Genomic DNA, 21,860 nt, shown 5'->3' with positions numbered 1-21,860 from the left:
GGTCATATTCTTATTTTCTTCTTCCTTGGGGAGCCTTCATCTCAAGATAACTTTTAAATAGAAACAACCAGCTTTTCCGCAGAGCCTGATTATCAATTTGCACCTCTGGCAAAGGAAGGCCTAGAACTCTATTGTTTTGTTAATTGTCAATTTGCATCTTTGAAAGGTGTTGCATTTTCTCTTCTTTCTAGCAGGTTAAGACTAATTCTGTATGTTAATAAATATTATAAACACTTTCCACAGAAATGTAGTTTGCTAAAAAGTATGTTATTATTGTTATTCTCAATTTTCCTCTACTTAATTACACCTTAGATCTTAAAGTTGATTTTATGAAAACTAGTTAAGCTCTGATTTAAACTTTTTCTTCAAAAACACCTTTTGTTTTTCAAATAAGCATTTAGAGAAAATGCTATTTAAAGCGCCAGTTATTGATAGTCACGAAAAAGCTACAAATTAATTAAGGGAAAATTTCACAAGGATATCTGAGATTTTTACCTTGAATCAATGATGTGAAAATATGCCTTCCTTTTCTTCCTTCTTCAGACATAGCATAAAACATATGCTAAGAAACCAAAAATCCATTTTACAAGGTAACAGAAAAGACGGAAATAGAAGTTGTAAAAATTATTAGGAAAAGGAATACAAATAAGATACAGGTTATTCCTTACAGTTGTGTTTACGAGCAGCAACTTGAGAACTAAAGGTTCTTAACATACCCTATCAGTACTAGTTCCACTACTTGCTTTGGAATGATATGATCTTTTTGATATGCTTGTCAAAGCAGGTATTCTTAATCCATTGCAACATTTTCCCTATCTGACTACTAGATATAAAATACTAAGTCAAATATTATATGGTAACTCAAGCTTTTGAGCTGAGGGAGGTAGTGTTTAAAAAGATCAAGTGATCATTTCCCACTAAATCTAAACGAGAATGCCTAAAGGCCATTTCTGTTGCTAAGAAAACAACTTCACATGTAGCTTAAATTTACTAGATTTATTTATATTCTACCTTTTTGCTTAAAGGGATTCAAATCCCTTTAAGGGGGATTACCCCTTTAGAGGGGTAATCTCTATTTGTGTTTCTCAACTTTGGTTTCTGAAGTGCAAAACCACAGAAAAAAAAAATCTGTGGATCAATAACAAAGATAATATATTTTAATGTGTCAGTAAAGTGCTCTATAAAACAGGAATGTCACATGTGTTATTTATTACTATCTATGGGCTTGCTCCTAAACCATGTCATCACTCCAAAAAGCATGCACTTAATGATATAAACCTTATGATAAATATTGAAAAGCTTTCTTGCATGCATCAACACCCTGAAAAGAAAATTTAACATTTAAATCAACTTCCTCAATTCAGCCTATCCAAAGGCCTCAGGATATTTGTGTCTTTTACACACACACACACAAATATATATATATATATATATATATATATATATATATATATATATGTGTGTGTGTATATATATATATATCACATTTTATACACAAATCTATTGTATAATGCTTCTTAACATTGTTACAAATTCCTTTTCATGAAATCTATGATATTCATCAAACTAATTCTATCTGGGGGGAAAAGTTAGGATAAAAATGATATTTTAGCTACTAGAAGGAGAAGCCATTGTGTACAAAGAACCAGTGAAGAAATAAGAATTGAGGAATAAATTCCATATGCAAAAAAGTCAATCCCATCAAATAATATATCCAGGAAATAGGCAAGACTCATTAATAGCTTAAGTGGTTCTAAAGGACTTTCAGTGTTTTTGTTCTTACCTCTTTTTTTTCCTTCTTACTTAAAAATACATATACTTCCCATTTTTTAATGGATCAGGGACAGCAGATATTCGCTGCTATAGTTCATAAACTTTTTATCCAACATCTACTACGTGCCAACTTTGTTGAGCTAATTTTGAAAAAAAAATCAGATTTTGCATGTAGAATATTTTAGGAGTAGGACTGAACATACACATACGTACACAAATGAGTTTTCAGTTTAAGTCAAACCTGATATCTTGGGGCACAATAAATACAATTTAGTCAATTATCACCAAAGAATAATTTTAATCATGTTATGTAAATTGACTGGAATCACTTTCAAGTCAGCCTGTTAGTAAAAGTTTTGAAGATGGAAGTCCACATTCCTTTAATTGTTGAGATCATTTTTTACATGGACATCCCTGTGCATGCTTAGTCAAATCCCCATGAACTGTAGCCTGCCAGGCTCCTCTGTCCATGGGATTTTCCAGGCAAGAATACTGGAGCAGGTTGCCATTTCCTACTCCAGGAGATCCTCCTGATCCAGGGATTGAACCCATGTCTCCTGCATTGATAGGCAGATTCTTTACCACTGCTCCACCTGACATTGTTTACTTCTTTCTAAAGGTTGAAATCGTTCTTAGGAGACACCTGATCTCTTACGGAATCCCAGAATCAGCGCTTTTCTTCTGTCATGAAGTGACTATCTGCCTCCTTTTTGATAATGAATAAAGCTGTGATTAGGAATAAGAAGTCTGAGAGGACCTTTTAAAATACATAAAACAACAGCAACAAAAATATATATTTTGTCCCAGGCAAATATTTAGCAGTGTATAAAGTTAATAAACTATCCAAAAATATATATGAAACTTAACCAATTTTATGAAATTTCCTTTAAAACAAGAGATTAAAAAATTCTATACAAATTTAGCTCAAAGAAATTGGTACTTGAGAAAAGAAATTAAAGCTTCTGGTTTATGTAATGAATAGAATGAAAAATAACTTCTTTTCAACTGACATTGAGATCATTGGTTTTTTTCCACTCACTGATGGTAGATATATGGAAACTGGATTTAAATCACAATATAAAGGATATGAGCAATATGTGTAGAAACTTTACGAGGTTTCTGCTAAGTTTTTAATCTCAACTTTTCCATCTTAGGTCTTATGATTATGTAGCTCCCTTCTTCAAAATGTTCCAAGAGTTCCCCATAATTTGCAATAAAATCTTAAACCTTTTTCCTGCATTAGCTAGTCCTAAAGGACTTCTAGTCTGGGTATATTTTCACTGTTTAACAATTTATTGCGTTTATTTGTGCTTCAGGGTTTAGTCCTTGTATTCATATTCACATTCCTTCCCGCTCTTTCCATTTTGGTCCACGCTCATTTTCTTGCCGATGACTCTCACATTTATATTTCCAGCCCACACTTCTGTTCAATATTTCTGCTTGGATATATAATTGGAATTTCAAACTTATGTTAAAACCTGATCTATTATTCATCCTCAAACCTGCTCTTGTCTTCAAATCTCAGTACATGAAAAGGCCCTCTTCTCGGTTATGCTGGTCCAAATCCTCAAGTCATCTTGAGACCTTTTTTTTTTTTTTTTTCCTTAAATAGCCCATCCTCATTTGGGTCAATGAATCTTATTGACTAAACCTTTAAAATACTGTAGGTTTTGTCCACTTCTTATCACTTCCACTGCTACCACCCTGATTCAATCCACCATGATCTCTTGTCTGGCTTACAGCCATATCTCCCCAAGTGGCCTCCCAGTTTCCATTTAAGCAAAATCTGTGTCTTCTCCATACTAAAGCCAGAATGATCCCTTTAAAAGCTCAGTCAGTTCTCTGCCCCAAACCCCAGTCAAGGCATCTCATCTCATTTAGAGTGAAGGACAAAGTCCTCACAATGTCCTACAACACCTATAAGACCTGGCTCCCAATTATTTTCTGACCTGTTAGTCACTCCTCCCTATACTCTTCTCCAGCCTCAAGGACCTCCTTGCTCTTCCTTACAGAAATGTTCCCATTTGCTATTCTTTGCTTCATTATGTCCATTTACCTGCCATCCCTCATGAAGACCGAGATTTTTATAGGTTTTGTTCATAATTTTATATCCTCAGTACCTAGAAATGTGTCTGGAACATCACAAGCATTCAGCAGTTATTTGTTGTTGGATACTAACTTGACTGTGTCCCTCTGTGTCATGCTGTGCTAAGTCGCTTCAGTCGTGTCTGGCTCTTTGTGACCCCATGGACTGTAGCTCACCAGTCTCGTCTGTCCACAGGATTCTCCAGGCAAAAATACTGGACTGGGTTGCCATATCCTACTCCGAGGGATCTTCCTGACCCAGGAATCGAATGCACATCCCTTATGTCTCCTACATTGACAGCAGTTTCTTTAACACTAGCATCACCTGGGAAGCCCAACTACAGTCTCTAAATTCTTTGTTTTGTTTATCCATGCACTCTCAGTGTCAGAATTCTTGGTCCATAACAAATATTCAATAAATACTAATTAGTGAGCTAATGGATTAATTAATGAACTAGTGAAACTCTTTAGCAAGGAACAAAACTTTCAGATAAAGAAAACTTGAAATCATGGGAATTTCTTATTTACCCTCCATGTAGCATTTGTGTTCTCTCTATGCCTCTACAAGGATTTTTTCAGTCTTCCTTTTATTTGAATCATCTGAGCTCTTACTATCTAGGTCTAGCTAAGTTACATAGCATTTTAAGCAACTAAATAGCTGAATTGAAGTAACAATATTTTTTCTGTTTTCTCTTCTTCTTTATACCCATCTATTAAATGTTAAAAGCTTTTGCAATGATCATATATTACTTGCTAGTTAAAAGAAAAAAAATGCAAGACATTAAAAAGCAGAAAGAAAAATACTGAAACTTCATTTAATTCTTTAATATTAGTATGTTGAGAAAATGCAAGTTCACCATACATATTTAGAAGGTGTCTTCACAACACAATCATTTACATGACTATGTAAAATGGATGGGTAAAGACAGGTCTTCCTCAAAACTTCAATTTAATACCTATATAGGTTATAATCAACTTCATTCCTCCCCATCCCTTACTGAATCTTTTATGATTTTCATCATCATAGTCAAGAATAGAAACATCAAAATAAAATGTAAAAGTTTGCTTTAAAATAATTGTTCAGGGAATCATTTAGGAAGCTTTACTAATTTCCTCTAGGTTCGAATACAAAGGGGAAACTAGTTCAGATAAAAACCATCCTTCCTGCACCTTTCCAGCATGAGGTCCTCTTTATTCTCAAGGCCTTGGGCCCAAATGAAAGTTAAACTTTAAGACCCAGAAAGAAATCTTGAAAGTGCCAAATATCTGTTCATCTAACTCAGCCTTCAGAAAACGGAGGCATGTGACTCTTTTTTGAACCTGCCTTCAAAGCTAAGGATCTTCAGCCACAGGCTTCTCTTTCACATCACTTGGGGCCCACTGGTGATCAGACAACTGTGCAGCTGCCTGCGTTACCGCCAAAGCTTTGTAGCCTCCGCCGGCACATCCATGCTGGGGACAGTCACCCGTATCACTTACGGTATTCTCTTGGTTGGTAATTACAGAATGAAAATCACTGGAGTCCTAACATGTGAAGGAAGTGCCGGGAAGCAGGATTCTCTTAACACGATTTGATAATGACTGCTTTAATTTATAGCTATATCTTTGGAATAAGCAGAGGGAAAGAGGAGGGGGTGAGGTGGGAGGCATGGAGGGGCTGTCATCATGCCACCCAGTCCTACCTACCAATCAGATGTTCTGAGGAACCACCGCCTCTGGCATTCGTGTGAAATTTTGTCTAGAGAAATACATACATTCATTTGCCTCTTTCTGACATTTAACAACAGGCTTGACACTGGCACAATTATCTGAATGATGTGTCACGAGAGCACTTTTTCAAAAATTGCCAAATTCCCACACAATTGGCAAAATTTTCAGCACTTTTTCAACTCACTCATCAGCAGCGCCTGGAATTCCCTACTAGGGTACTCTAACTTTTGGATGGGAAAGTAGGAAGGAAGCAGAAAATCTGCAGAAATACAAATTAGTGCACAGAAATTCACAAGCTTCAATATCCCTTAGCATGTAAACAGGAATAATGAAATAGAGCTGTGCCAACTATATTTAAATTCCACATGTCGTTTCAAAACATATTTAGAGAGAAATTAAAAATTTTTAAGTTAAAAATAAGGCTTGCCTTAAAAAGCATTCCTTATTAGGTAGGAAAGACTTCATTTTCAATTTTTTTTTTTTTCTGGAAGCATAATAGAGTTTCCATTTGTACAAACCTCTTCCAGTCTGGAAGCAAGAAATGGTATGGGCATGAGATAATTGGTTCCAAGATAAGATTAAAACAAATGGAAAGCTTTTTATAAGTTTTGGTTTTTAAAATTATAGTAACCTTTTGCCCTGGGGTCAGCATCTTAACAATCTTGATTCTAGGAAACCAAAGAGCCACCAAACCGCTAATATGAAAAAGATGAAGCCAGTTCTCTAGAATCATAGAACTTCAATGCATTGTAAAGGAACGCCTAAATGAAAGAGATGAAGAAAGGGCTGAGAGTCTTTTATTTCACTCCAGGACAATAACTGACAGTTGTATTTAGCAATGAGTGTCAATCATAAAATATGTTCTGTATATTATTTAAAGAAAGGAATTTTAGGAACTTTTTCATCTGAATGGTTTGCACTGAATGAAAAGATTCAGTTATCTAAAACACTGTTAACTTCAAAGACTTGAAATTTTGAACACAACAAATATTATCTTGAACTTCACTTTGTAAAGCATACTTGAACTTTGACTCAATCTTTGTGCAAAATAAAACAATATAATCATTATCCCAGTGATAAGAAATAATTTTCTAAACCCTTATTGACACTACTATGATATATACCGAGTTAAAATTGAGGGCAGGAGGAGAAGGGGGAGAGAAAGGATGTGACAGCTGGATGGCATCATTGATTCAGTGGACCTGAGTTTGGGCAAACTCTGGGAGATAGTGAAGGACAGGTAAGCCTGGCATGCTGTAGCCCATGGGGTGGCCAAGAGTTGGACGTGATTTAGCAACTGAACAACAAGAACAAAAACACTTTTGGTCTGGCCATTTAAGATCTTCATTTTCATCCCTCTCCATTTGTCCTAAAGTCCCTTCACCTTATGTCAGCAAAATACCCACAAGAATTCTTTCCACTGTTGCTGGAAGTCATCCAACTTTGAAATCTTCCTTTCTCATATGAGATTCTTACACAATCTACATCTTAAGAAACTATTCATGACTATGAATGAATTCAAACTATTCATTCAGTAATGCTGACAAGATTCCTCTTTAACTTCATTAAGTCATTCAGGCTGTTCCACCCTCCTTTTTCTTTCACTATCAGCCACCTCTTAGCTTCATTTCTTTGTTGTAATTCAGCATTTCACCATGCTATTTGCTAGCACCCTCAATTCTTTGTTCTTTTCTCATTCATCCAAAATATTCTGAAATTGTTCAAATGTAGATCAACCAAGATAAGAGGCCTTCCCACTATTTGCTCGTATCTTATTCAGAATTTTATTTATTTGAAATAAAAATACCTCACAGCCTTTTTCGAGCAGGATACAGCCACACAACCAAGTTCTAAGAGTGTAGGCAAAAAACATGTGTGTGATTTCTTGGATGGGGCATTAACTGAAAAGGAAGAGGCCTGCCTTTCTTGTTCTTCCCATTTTTCTCAGTGTATGATGTATGACTGGAGCACCAGCAGCCATACTGTATCATGAGTTAGTCTTGGAAATGTTATGCAATCACACAGAAGAGCCTGTGTCCCTGAGACCTTGGAGGGTCACATTAGTTCTAGACTGACTATCTAGGGATATTTTAAAAAAGAAAGAAACTTTTATCTTGTTTAAGCCTCTGCTTCTTTTGCCTGTCCTATTACTGGAAGTTGAATACAAGCTTCACTAATTATGCTGATGATCTGCCTTCTCCATGTTTAGACTTCTCAATGCCTCAGTTTCCTCTCGTGTTAAAATAAGAATAACGATACGTAGTTAACGATGCTTCAGTTCAGTTCAGTTCAGTCACTCAGTCATGTCAGGCTCTTTGTGACCCCATGAATTGCAGCACGCCAGGCCTCCCTGTCCATCACCAACTCCCAGAGTTCACTCAAACTCATGTCCATCGAGTTGGTGATGCCATCCAGCCATCTCATCCTCTGTTGTCCCCTTTGCCTCCTGCCCCCAATCCTTCCCAGCATCAGAGTCTTTTCCAATGAGTCAACTCTTCGCATGAGGTGGCCAAGGTATTGGAGTTAATGATGCTTAGTTCATGAATTTGTTGTGAAGACTAAGGATTTAGCAGTGCCTAGTACATACTAAACAATTGAAAATGCTGGTTATTATTAGTAGTAATACCTAAGTGCAACCCAGCATTGTTGAGAAAATCTGCAGAACTATAAGGATTGGTACTAAAATTGAGCTGTCAGGGGTAGAAATATCTTTCATTTGCTTTTAATAACCAAACCATTTCCTTCACTGATTATCTTTTACATTAACACCCTCTTTGTGGGCTTCCCAGGTGGTTCAGTGGCAAAAAAAAAAAAAAAAAAAATCTACCTGCCAATGCAGGAGACACAAGAGACAAGGGTTGGATCCCTGGGTCAGGAAGATCCCCATGGCAACCCACTCCATTATTCTTGCCTGGAAAATTCCATGGACAGAGGAACCTGGTGGCCTACAGTCCATGGGGTCACAAAGAGTCGGACATGACTGAGCAGACACATATACATATATATACAGCCCTTACACTTATAACTCAGGTTCCTACAAACTGAGGCCCCTAGGCCTTCAATTCCCTCCATACAGAGTGATCTGCCTCCATCCCTCCCTGCTTCTCATCCATGCTGCCTATTAGTCTTCAGCCCTTTTTGGGAAGCAAGTACCTTGTCCAGCCTCATCCTTCTGCTTGGTTCTGCATGTCACGCTTCCCCCTTCTTATTTTAACACCTCTCTTGCATTCTCAGGGCTTCCCTGGTGGCTCAGACAGTAAAGAATCTGCGTGCAATGCAGGATACTTGGGTTTGATCCCTGGGTTGAGAAGATCCCCTGGAGGAGGGCATGACAACCCACTCCAGTATTTTTGCCTAGAGAATCCCCAAGGATGAAGAGCCTGGAGACTGCAGTCCATGGGGTCAACTCAGCTTTTGCTTTCCTATTGACTCATCTCCCCTTTGTCAATAAACATGCCCCGGTTTCTACCAGTATTAGCATGAATATCCATGCACCCGCCTTGGGCCAATGTATTCTCTCCATTCCTTTTTCATCTGCATGTCCAGTAATTACTGTCCACCAGCCGTTCTGAGAACGTTTAAGATTTACTCTCTTAGCAACTTTCACATACATAATACAATATTGTTAGCTATAATCATCAGGCTATACATTAGATCCCCAGAACTTACTGTTCTTATAATTGAAGGTTTGTACCCTTTGACCAGTGGTCACATACAGTTGTGAGAGCTGGACCGTAAAGAAGGTAGAATGCCAAAGAATAGATGCCTTTGAACTGTAGTGCTGGAGAAGACTCCTGAAAGACCCTTGAACATCAGGAGTATACTAAGTATGCAAAACATCAGATATAAGAAAACAAAGTACATATCTAAATTTTAAAATAATGCTTTTTAAAAAAGATAATATTTTTGGGAAAACGGTGCTGATAGAGTTGCCTCACAGAGGATTGCCACAAATTCTCAAATTGTAACAAATTCAATTTGCTGCTGCTGCTGCTGCTGCTGCGTCACTTCAGTCATGTCCGACTCTGTGCGACCCCATAGACGGCAGCCCACCAGGCTCCCCCGTCCCTGGGATTCTTCAGGCAAGAACACTGGAGTGGGTTGCCATTTCCTTCTCCAATGCATGAAAGTGAAAAGTGAAAGTGAAGTCGCTCAGTCATGTTGACTGTTAGCAATTATCTGCAAAGTGTAGTAAAACAAAGCATAATAAAATGAGGTATGCTTATATGAATACACACACACACATATATATAGAATTAATTAATTAAAAATAGGACTGTCTTATGAACCGGCAACCCCACTCTGGTTATATATCCAAAAAATGAAATTATGATATCAAAGAAATATTCACACCCCTCTGTTAATTGCAGAATTATTCACCACAGTAAAGATATGGAAACAACCTAGTGTCTGTCAACAGATGGAGATATATATATATATGTATATTCACATATTCTTTATCCATTCATTCATTGAATAATTCAATCTCCTTACTGTTTATTGGTCTGCTGAAATCCACTTTTTCTTCATGATTCAGTCTTGGTGGGTTGTATGTTTCTAGGAATTTATCTGTTTTTTCTAGGTTATCCAAATTACTGGCATACAGTTGCTCATAGTAGTCTCTTTATGATTCCATGCATTTCACTAGTCATGATGTCTCCTTTTTCATTTCTAATTTCATTTATTTCAGATTTCTCTTTTTTCTTAGTTTTATTGCTAAAGGTTTGTAATAAATTTTTCTTATTACTTCAAAAAATCAGCTTATATTTTCACTAATTTTTTCTATTGCTTTTCTGGTCTGATTTCTTTCTACTCTCATCTCTGTAATTTCCATCCTTCTGTTAATTTGGGGCTTAGTTTTTTCTTTTTCTAGTCCCTTGAGGTATAATGTTGTTTATTTGAGATCTTTCCTTTTTCTGAATGTAAGTATTACTGCTATAAACTTTCCTCTTAGAACTTCTTTTACTTCTTCCTATAAATTTCAGTATTATTTTCTTCCACTTTTATTTGTTTGAAGATCCTTTTTTTTTTAAATTACCATTTTGATTTCTTCTTTAACCTACAGCTTTGGGAGTGTTTTGTTTAATCTCCACATATTTGTGAATTTACCTCCTGATGTCAATTTCCAGTTTTGTACCCTTGTGGTTGAAAAAGATACTCAGTATGATTTCAGTGTTCTTAGATTTTCTAAGAATTTTTTTGGTGACCTATTATTTGATCTCTTCTGGAGAATGTTAGGTGCACAACTGAGATGAATGCATATTCTGCTGCTACTGGATGGAATGTTCTGTACATGTCTGTTAGATCTATAGTTCAAGTCCAGTGTTTCCATACTGATTTTCTCTGGATGATCTATCCATTGTTGAAAGTTAAGTATTGAAGTCCCTTACTACTATTGTGCCATTGGCTATTTCCCCCTTCAGATTTGTTAGCATTTACTTAATATATTTAGGTATATTTAGGCTCTGATATTAGATGCATATATACTCACAATTGTCATATTCTGTTGATGAATTACTTATCTGTATAGAATGACCTTCTCTGTTAAAGGTTTGGTGAAATGTCTATTTTGCCAAAAGAATTAATTTCCAAAATATGCAAATGCTCATACAGCTTCAATACCAGAAAAACAAACAACCCAATCAAAAAGTGGGAAAAAGACCTAAACAGACATTTCTCCAAAGAAGACATACAGACGGCTAACAAACATATGAAAAGATGCTCCTCAACATCACTCATTATGAGATAAATGCAAATCAAAACTACAATGAGATCCTACCTCATACCAGCCAGAATGGCCATCATCAAAAAGTCTACAAACAAAAAATGCTGGGGACGGTGTGGAGAAAAGGGAACTTTCTTGCATTGCTAGTGGGAATATAAACTGATACAGTCACTATGGAAGATAGTATGGAGATTCCTTAAAAACTAGTAATAAAACTATCATATGACCCATTAATCCTACTACTAGGCATATACCCTGAGGCAATCAAAATAGAAAAAGACACATGTACCCCAACATTCATTGCAGCACTATTTACAATAGCTAGAACTTGGAAGCAACCATCTAGTCCATCAACAGAAGAAAGAATAAAGAAGCTGTGGTACATATATACAACGGAATACTATTCAGCCATAAAAAAAGAACACATTTGAGTCAGTTCTAATGAGGTGGATGAACCTACAGCCTATTATAAAGAATGAAGTAAGTCAGAAAAATAAATATAAACATCATATACTGACACATATATATGGAATCTAGAAAGATGGTCCTGATGAATTTATTTTCAGGGCAGCAGTGGAGAAACAGACATAGAACAGACCTATGGACACAGCAGGGAGGTGAGGAGGAGAGGGTGAGATGTATGGAGAGAGTACCATGAAAATTTACAATACCATGTGTAAAATAGATAGCCAATGGGAATTTGCTATATGACTCAAGGAACTCAAACAGGGGCTCTGACAATCCAGAACGGTGGGATGGGGAGGGAGGGAACATGGCTGTACCTATAGCTGATTCTTATTGATGTATGACAGAAAGCCACAAAATTCTATAAAGCAATTATCCTTCAATTTAAAAAATGCCAAAAAAGTCAAATATAGGTATAGCAATTCCTTCTCTCTTTTATTTTCCACTTTCATGAAATATCATTTCCATCTTTTACTCTAACCCTGTATGTGTCCTTAAAGCTGAAGTAAGTCTCTAATAGGCAGCAGATAGTTGGATCTTTTGGTTTTTTATATCCTCCCAGGCATTCTATATAGTTTAACTATAGAATTTAATCTATTTATATCTAGAATAATTATTGATAATGCCACCTTCAATTACTAAAACTAGCAATTTTTAATTGTTATTTGTAATTCCTTTGTTTTTTTCTCCCTCTTTTACTACCTTCCTTTGTGATACGTTTTGATTCCCTTCTCTTTATCTTTTGTGAGTCTACTGTAGAGTTTGTGGTTACCAGAAAGCTTCCACAAAACATCTTACAGATATAACAGTCTAGTTTATAAAATAAAAACTTAACTTTGATCACATCCAAAACCTTTTTGCTACCCACTTTAATGCTTTGATGTCACGATATACTTTGTTATACTTTTTACAAATAGCTAATTTTTAATGCTTTTATTAACTAGTTTTAATACTTTCATTCTTTACCTTTAAACTAGAGTTGCTAACACACCATCATATTACAGTAATAGAGTCATCTGAATTTGGCTATATACTTGTCTCTACCAGTGTGATGTATATTTTCGTGTTTTCATGTTAAATAGTGTCTGTTCATTTCAGCATTGCTTATAATGCAAGCCTCATGGAAATGAACACTATCAGCTTTCATTTATATGCAAAGGTTTTTGTCACCTTTATTTCTGAAGGTCAACACAGCTAGATAGAATATTTTTGGTTAGACAGTTCTTTTTCTTTCAGCATTTTGAATATATAATCCCACTCTTCCTTGGTCCGTAGATTTCTACTGAGAAACCCATAGACAGCCTTAAACTTACAAGCTTCTTTTCTCTTGCTGCTTTTAGGGTTATCTGTCTTTGATTTTTGATATTTTTATTATAATACATCTTGGAGAACATGTCAGGAACTTGGATATCCAAATTTCGTCCCAGATTTAGGAAGTTCTCAACTATTATTTCTTTACTTAAGTTTTCTACCCCCTTATCCTTCTATCCTTTCAAAAGTTATAATTCACAGATTGCTTCTTTTGATAGTAACCAAAATCTCAAGCATGGTTTCTTCACTCTTCATTTTTTCCTTTGTTCTCATGTGACGGTATAATTTCAAAATTCACGTCTTCTATTTCATAGTATCCTTCTTTTCCTTGATCCATTCTGCTGTTGATGGATTGATTTTTTCATTTCATTTATTATACTCTTCACCTCTAGGATGTCCACTTGGTTCTTTAATATGATTTTATCATTGTGCTAAACTTATCATTTTGTTTCAGTATTATTTTCCTACTTTCACTGAATTGTCTTCTGGATCTTCCGCTAGCTCACTGTACTTCCTTAAAACACCTATTATGATTTCTTTGTTGGATATAAATTGCAGATCTGCATGTTTTTGTGTTCAATTACTAGAGATCCTTTGGTGGTGTCATGTTTTCTTGATTTTCCATGTTCTTTTGAATTGCTGTCTTCTCATTTGAAGTAGCAGTCGCTGTCTCAGTCTTCAGTGACTATTTTCTGGAAAGAAATACCTCCCATTGGGTCTGCTAGGGATTCTGAGGTTTTCTCAGACCTCTATGGATACGCCTCTTCTGCGCTTCTTGCTGCCTATTACTGCAGAATTCTTACACTTATATGCCCTCCCTGGATTATGCAATTTACTAAAACAGGTGCTGACAGTTTTCCTGCTGACAGCTTCCCGGGGAATACCAGACCAGCTGACCTGCCTCTTGAGAAACCTGTATGCAGCTCAGGAAGCAACAGTTAGAACTGGAACAGTCTGTGGAACAACAGACTGGTTCCAAATAGGAAAAGGAGTACATCAAGGCTGTAAATTGTCACTCTGCTTATTTAACTTGCATACAGAGAACATCATAAAAAAAACAACAACAACAACAAAAAAAAACACTGGGCTGGAAGAAGCACAAGCTGGAATCAAGATGGCTGGGAGAAATATCAATAACCTCAGGTATGCAGATGACACCACCCTTATGGCAGAAAGTGAAGAAGAACTAAAGAGCCTCTTGATGAAAGTGAAAGAGGAGAGTGAAAAAGTTGGCTTAAAGCTCAACATTCAGAAAACTAAGATCATGGCATCCAGGCCCATCATTTCATGGCATGCTGCAGTTCATGGGGTCACCAAGAGTCAGACATAACTGAGTGACTGAACTCAACTGAACCAGATGCACAAGGGGGTAGTCCTCCTAGATGTATGATACTGGATTTTTGCATATGATGCTACAGCTCCCACAAAGTCACTTGATCCATGAATGAATGTCTAATTGCTGTTGAGGCAGGACATGATAAAGACTATCTTATTCAGCCATGCTCCTGACATCATTCCTGGTGCCTTCACTTCCGTTTCTATTGGACTGCTAAACTTCTAGAGGGCAAGTACAGGCTCTCCTTCACTTTGCATTCTCAGTGCATGTGTGCATGGTTGCTGAATAACTTCAGTAGTGTCTGACTCTTTGCAATGCTATGGACTGTAGCCTGCCAGGCTCCTCTGTCCTTGGGATTCTCCAGGCAAGAACACTGGAGTGGTTTGTGTGCGCTCCTCCAGGGGATCTCCCCAACGCAGGGACTGAACCTGCATGACATGCATCTCCAACATTGCAGGCGAATTCTTCACCCACTGAGCCACCTGGGAAGTGCATATCACAGTGATAAAACTCTGGGATAAGCACCTAAATATATAGAAAATATTTGGACAAAATTACACATATTGCAAAAGGCACCAAAGGTGGAGCAATCACTACTTTAATAAACAAGCATTCTCTCCCCTTATCCTATCTTTAGCTCTGTTGGTTTTCATACAATCAAGTTAAAAATTTTTGATTAAATATTTCTTAATTGTTCCAAGCAAACAGCTTCAGTAGGAATTTTCTTTATTAATTTTCCCTTTAGAGGTCTTATTTTCAACCTTTTTACCTTGAACCTTTCTAATAGGATCACACTATTTATGCTTTCAGAGTTCACACTAAAGTGCTCTCCTTCAACAGATATCTCCAATTTCTATTCTTTAGAATAAAGTCTTATCTGGTGTCCTTGTTCATAGTTTTCATCTTTCCCCTGACTAATGTACAAGCAGATTTAATCTCCTTTTGCACAAATATGGGCATATTTTGACCATACACCTAAACCAATTCACTGAGACACAGATGTGTATAACGGACTTTTGGACTCAGAGGGAGAGGGAGAGGGTGGGATGATTTGGGAGAATGACATTCTAACATGTATACTATCAGAATGCATGTAAGAATTAAAGATTTTAAAATTTAAAAATAAAAAAAAAAACAAAAACAAAAAAAAATAAATCAGGAAACTTTTTTCTGTGACCAATCTAATACATTATTCAGCTTCTAAATTTTCTGTTCAATGTTCCATCAATAGGATGTGAGGTTAGCTTTTATTTCTTCCTGTCTGGGTTGTACTAAGTTATACACATTCCTTTTCCATGATTCCTCATTAGCAGGCCTGTTTATGTGAAAATATTAGCTGGTGTTAATGCTATAGCCAGGAGGTCAGACAGATTTACTCCTTGCAAAGCTGAGTGGTTCATCCATAGATTTGAAATACTTAAGAATTCAGTTCTGATATCCACACATGATAAGTGAGTAACCAAAGCTTGTGAATTAATAAATTTCTTCATTAATTAATAAAATTTCATGTACTTAGGTACTGCTACTTCAATTTATGTTTGAACAGAAAAATCTCAAGTGGGTAATCATGCTGATAGAACTCTTACTAATTATATTTGCATGAAATTTGAAGATTAAACATTAAATAATTGCAATTAAAGAGACACATGGAATATAATATTGGTATCTTCCCAAAGATAATCACACAAAAAAGAATATCAGAAGTTTTCTCATACTGAAGTGTTTAAAGACTTATCACACAGAAGTCAAAGAGTACACTACATTAAATCTGGAAATAAGCTTCTAGATCTATATATTTTTTTTAAATTTCAGGTCCATGAATATCATAGTCTCATTTCATATTCATACCATACTAGAGACTATCTTAGTTCTGCAGTGTTGACTCAATATATTTGAACACATAATTATTTGAGCCACCTAGACAGAATGTAGAAAAATCAAAATATACACTTACAGAACAAATTTTAACATTTCAAGGAAGCATCTTCAGGGTTACTATAAGTAGAATATTCACTGAGCACCTGCAGTACGTTGGCTAAAGAATTTTTCTTTTAATTCAACATTGAATTAAAACAGAAATTGGAAAAAATGTATATTATAGGATGTGAATGAACTTCAAAAGGTTCAGAAGTTGGCCCTGATATACTCACAATCCCATCCAAACTGGAAGTCTGAAATATTATGTTGAAAATGGCTTAAAACTGTCTTTTTTGAAAGACTACAGGACCTTTATTTTCTCCTTCCCACCAGACTATAAATGCTGGAAGAACAACCTGTCTTATGGCATTTTGGGCACACAATTTCCCTTCCCAGCAATAAATTGGAAGTACAGAGTTTATGTCTGTTTGATTCCCATCTGTCAACCAAACAGCAGTGAGATCAAATCCATCATTCAATTTCTAAGGCTGTTTATTAGTTATATGCTTGATCATGCCCTTTTAGGAATCCCATTCATAAGAGGCAAAAGTCCAGGTAGCAACCTGTGTCACAGTGATAGTAAATTTAAGTTAGATGTACATATGTTTTGTTATGTATGTACATCTAACTTAGTTTCTTGGCTATCACACATTGTCATTATTAGCAAAGTATACTTATATACTTCCTTAAGGTGTTATTTCTTATGTTAACACACATGAAAAAGATCACCTCACCCAAGATGTGGACAGGCATTTAAAAAGCATAAGAACTAAACAAGATAACAAAGTCTGTGGTAACAACTATTGCCAATAAGCAATGTTCATTGTAACTGGAGGCATTATGAATGGAGGTAATGGAAATAACGGCAGCTTTGAAAGAAAAACTGCCTCTGTGTGTGCATGCACGTGTTTGTGAGTGTGTGTTGTGTGTCCCTGATTATCCAGTCTAGCACAAGTGATTCGTTAATGCTGACCTAAATTTCCTTTCCTATAGAAAGTCTGAAACAGTTAAGTGAGTGTCTCATGGAACTGACGTTTCTCACAGATATTATACTGAATTGTCTCACATTTTCTCTATGTTATACCTTTGATAACAAGTTAAAGGTGTAAGAAAGAAAAAAAATTACCTGCAAACAAAAAATTCTTCACTGCACAGTGAACTTTTTGCTTGGGGAAGAAACCAAACTCATACTCACAAAAGGATAGGGCAGGGGTGTGAATTGTAATTATATTGTAATTCACAATTATAATATGAATTATTTTATTCATTCTCAAATTAGTTCAGTCAGACTATAGAGTCAAACAAACAGGTAAGGATGTATTAATTGTAGGATGGAGATATCTATATAATTATTATTTTCTACTGGCGTATAACTGCTTTACACTATTGTGTTCGTTTTTGCTGGACAATAAAGTGAATCAGCTATACGTATACATGCATTGCCTCCTTCTTGGACTTCCCTCCCATCCCATCCCACACATCTTGGTCATCACTGAGCACCAAGCTGAGCTCTCTATGCTATACAGCAGCTTCCCACTACCTATTTTACACATCATAGTGTATATATATGATACAAACCTAATCTCTCAATGCATCTCACCCCTCCCTTCCCCCTATGTCCACCCATTTGCTCTCTATGTCTACATTTCTATTCTATCCCTGAAAATGGGATTTCATTGACTACTACATAGGGAAAATCAATTAACCAAAAAATATATGGTCATGTGTAGCATTTTTCTAGATTCCACATATATGCATTAATATATAATATTTGTTTTCCTCTTTCTGACTTACTTCACTCTGAATGATAGACTATAGGTCCACAGAATTACCATATAACCCAGCAATCCCACCACTGGACATATACCCTGAGAAAACCATAATTTAAAAAAACACATAGAACCGCAATGTTCATTGCAGCATTATATACAACAACCAGGACATGGAAGCAACCTAAATGTCCATCGACAGACAAATGGACAAAGATGTGGTACATATATATAATGGAGTACTACTCAGCTATAAAAAGACATGAAATTGAAAATACATATATTATTAGTGACAGAGTAGTGACAGAATTAAGGCTCAAAACTCCAGACATATATCATACTAATTTTCTGGAACTTCAACATACCCTTTGTTTAAGGTAAAATATTAAAAATTAGCAGATTGTTATAATACATTAATAGTAGCATTAGTTCAGTTTAGTCACTCAGTCGTGTCCGACTCTTTGTGACCCCACGCATTGCAGCATGCCAAGCCTCCCTATCCATCACCAACTCCAGGAGTTCACTTAAACTTACGTCCATCGAGTCAGTGATGCCATCCAGCAATCTCATCCTCTGTCGTCCTCTTCTCCTCCTACCCCCAGTCCCTCCCAGCATCAGAGTCTTTTCCAATGAGTCAACTCATGAGGTGGCCAAAGTACTGGAGTTTCAGCGTTAGTATCAGTCCTTCCAAAGAACATCCAGGACTGATCTCCTTTAAAATGGACTGGTTAGATCTCCTTGCAGTCTAAGGAACTCTCAAGAGTCTTCTCCAATGCCACAGTTTAAAAGCATCAGTTCTTCGGCACTCAGCTTTCCTCACAGTCCAACTCTCACATCCATACATGACTAGTGGAAAAACCGTAGCCTTGGCTAGACGGACCTTTGTGGGCAAAGTAATGTCTCTGCTTTTCAATATGCTATCTAGGTTGGTCATAACTTTCCTTTTAAGGAGTAAGCATCTTTTTAATTTCATGGCTGCAATCACCATCTACAGTGATTTTGGAGCCCCCCCAAAAAATAAAGTCTGACACTGTTTCCACTGTTTCCCCATCTATTTGCCATGAAGTGATAGGACCACATGCCATGATCTTCGTTTTCTGAATGGTGAGTTTTAAGCCAACTTTTTCGCTCTCCTCTTTCACTTTCATCAAGAGGCTTTTTAGTTCCTCTTCACTTTCTGCCACAAGGTTGGTGTCATCTGCATATCTGAGGTTATTGATATTTCTCCCGACAATCTTGATTCCAGCTTGTGCTTCTTCCAGCCCAGTGTTTCTCATGACGTATTCTGCATAGAAGTTAAATAAGCAGGGTGACAATACATAGCCTTGACGTACTCCTTTTCCTATTTGGAACCAGTCTGCTATACCACGTCCAATTCTAACTGTTGCTTCCTGAGCTGCATATAGGTTTCTCAAGAGGCAGGTCAGGTAGTCTGGTATTCCCATCCTGGGGGCAGGAGGAAAAGGGGATGACAGAGGATGAGATGGCTGGATGGCATCACTGACTCGATAAACGTGAGTTTGAATGAACTCCAGGAGTTGGTGATGGACAGGGAGGCCTGGTATACTGCAATTCATGGGGTCGCAAAGAGTCAGACACAACTGAGTCACTGAACTGAACTGAACTTAGGGTTACTGTGAACTTGCAGTGAATTAATAACACATAGAAAACAACACAATGTTTAGCTTCTGGGAAATAGTCAAAATAAAGATTAGTTATAACCAAAGCTAGTATATTTTATATTTTAAAAGTTATTTAATATTTTAAGGGCTCTATTTTTCACATGTAATAATACAAATATTTATTTCTTCTTTTCTCCTTAAAATACAAACCACAAATAATAATAAACATTTGATGTACCAAGGGTATGACAAACAGTTGATTTTGGATATACTGTTTTTTCTTTTTTTTTTTTTTACCGTTTTCTTAAATCAGTTCAGCTCAGTTCAGTCACTCAGTTGTATCCGACTCTTTGCAACCCCATGAACCACAGCCCAGCAGGCCTCCCTGTCCATCACCAACTCCCAGAGTTTACTCAGACTCATGTCCATCAAGTTGGTGATGCCATCCAACCATTTCATTCTTTCCGTCGTCCCCTTCTCCTCCTCCTCTCAATCTTTCCCAGCATCAGGGTCTTTTCCAATGAGTCAGCTCTTCACATCAGGTGGCCAAAGTATTGGAGTTTCACCTTCAACATTAGACTTGCCAATGAATACACGGGACTGATCTTTAAGATGGACTGATTGGATCTCCTTGCAGTCCAGTGGATTCTCAAGAGTCTTCTCCAACACCATAGTTCAAAAGCATCAATTCTTCAGCGCTCAGCTTTTTTATAGTCCAACTCTCACATCCATACATGACTACTGGCAAAACCATAGCCTTGACTAGATGGACCTTTGTTGACAAAGTAATGTCTCTGCTTTTTAATATGCTGTCTAGATTGGTCATAACATTCCTTCCAAGGAGTAAGCGTCTTTTAATTTCATGGCTGCAGTCACCATCTGCAGTGATTTTGGAGCCCAGAAAAAATAAAGTCAGCCACTGTTTCCACTGTTTCCCCATCTATTTCCCATGAAGTGATGGGACCGGATGCCATGATCTTCGTTTTCTGAATGGTGAGCTTTAAGCCAACTTTTTCACTTTCCTCTTTCACTTTCATCAAGAGCCTTTTTAGTTCTTCTTCACTTTCTGCCATAAGGCATCCTTATGGCAGAGAGTTTTCTTAAATAAGAGGCATGATAATCTCAGCTCTAGCAATCATATAATTGTATAACTTTGGAAAAGTTCATGCCATCACCTATCAATTTTTAAAAACTATTTGTAAAAAAGAAATTCATAGAGCGTACTAATGGAACATAATAAAATTTTATATATACTTAAACTATTGACTGTGAGGATAAAAAAGTAAGGTTTCAGTTGGACTTATAAAATTTTTTAAGTTATATAACCATAGATACAAAATATGAGTATGATCTTTTATAATTGATTTATGACAGATTCACATACCTATAACATTTTCAAACAAATCAATATTTATCAGATTTCAGATACAATATTTCAAATATATCCCAGTCACACAAATCAGAAAGGGAATACACATCTATAAGTGTATTCCAATATATAAAGAACAGTACTGAATAGCTTCATTCTGTGTCTCTGTGGTGGAAGAAAAGCATTTTCATGATAATAAGATGTATTTTAGGGAATTCCCGGGTGATCCAGTGGCTAGAACTCTGCACTTTCACTTCCCAGAACCCAGGTTCAAACCCTGGCAGGAGAACTAAGATCCTGCAAGATGCACAGTGCGGTCAAACAGAAAAGAGATGTATTTTAGACATAATACAAAAAAGAACATTCTCAACCATGTGCGGTATTACATACTGAAATAAACCCTACCCATAATTGGTAAGAATGAGGGTTCTAGAATGAGATGCATATTTGAACATACCATCTCTCAACTAAAGGTAATAAAATCTTCTTCACAGCCCTGTCATGAGGATTAAAAAAGAGAACACTTTCCATCAGAGTAATAATAGTATTCCAGAGAAGGCAATGGCAACCCACTCTATTCACTCCAGAGACAGAGACGTGTGTGGGTGGGTGGCTGGGTGGGTGTGTGTGCACGCACGCAAGTGGGTGTTAGGTAAGGTATTCAGTATTTGGTATTATTAAGATTTATCAGAAAATGTTTAATTCAAGTCTCCCAAGTTTAGGCTGAAATGATATTACAGTTAATCACAGTCTTAAGAATCTATAACCCAACAGGTTA

At 36.5% G+C, this 21,860-nt stretch overlaps 1 protein-coding gene across 5 annotated transcripts in view; it reads right to left on the bottom strand.

The window, feature by feature from the left end:
• Positions 1–21,860, bottom strand: part of SOX5 (SRY-box transcription factor 5) — a 1,147,842-nt gene that overhangs the window by 872,164 nt on the left and 253,818 nt on the right. The window lies entirely within an intron of this gene.

Source organism: Ovis aries, chromosome 3 (assembly GCF_016772045.2).
Source record: "Ovis aries strain OAR_USU_Benz2616 breed Rambouillet chromosome 3, ARS-UI_Ramb_v3.0, whole genome shotgun sequence".
Taxonomy (NCBI): Eukaryota; Metazoa; Chordata; class Mammalia; order Artiodactyla; family Bovidae; genus Ovis; species Ovis aries.
The sequence above is the reverse complement of the archived record's forward strand: the minus strand, read 5'-3'. Positions and strand labels throughout refer to the sequence as shown.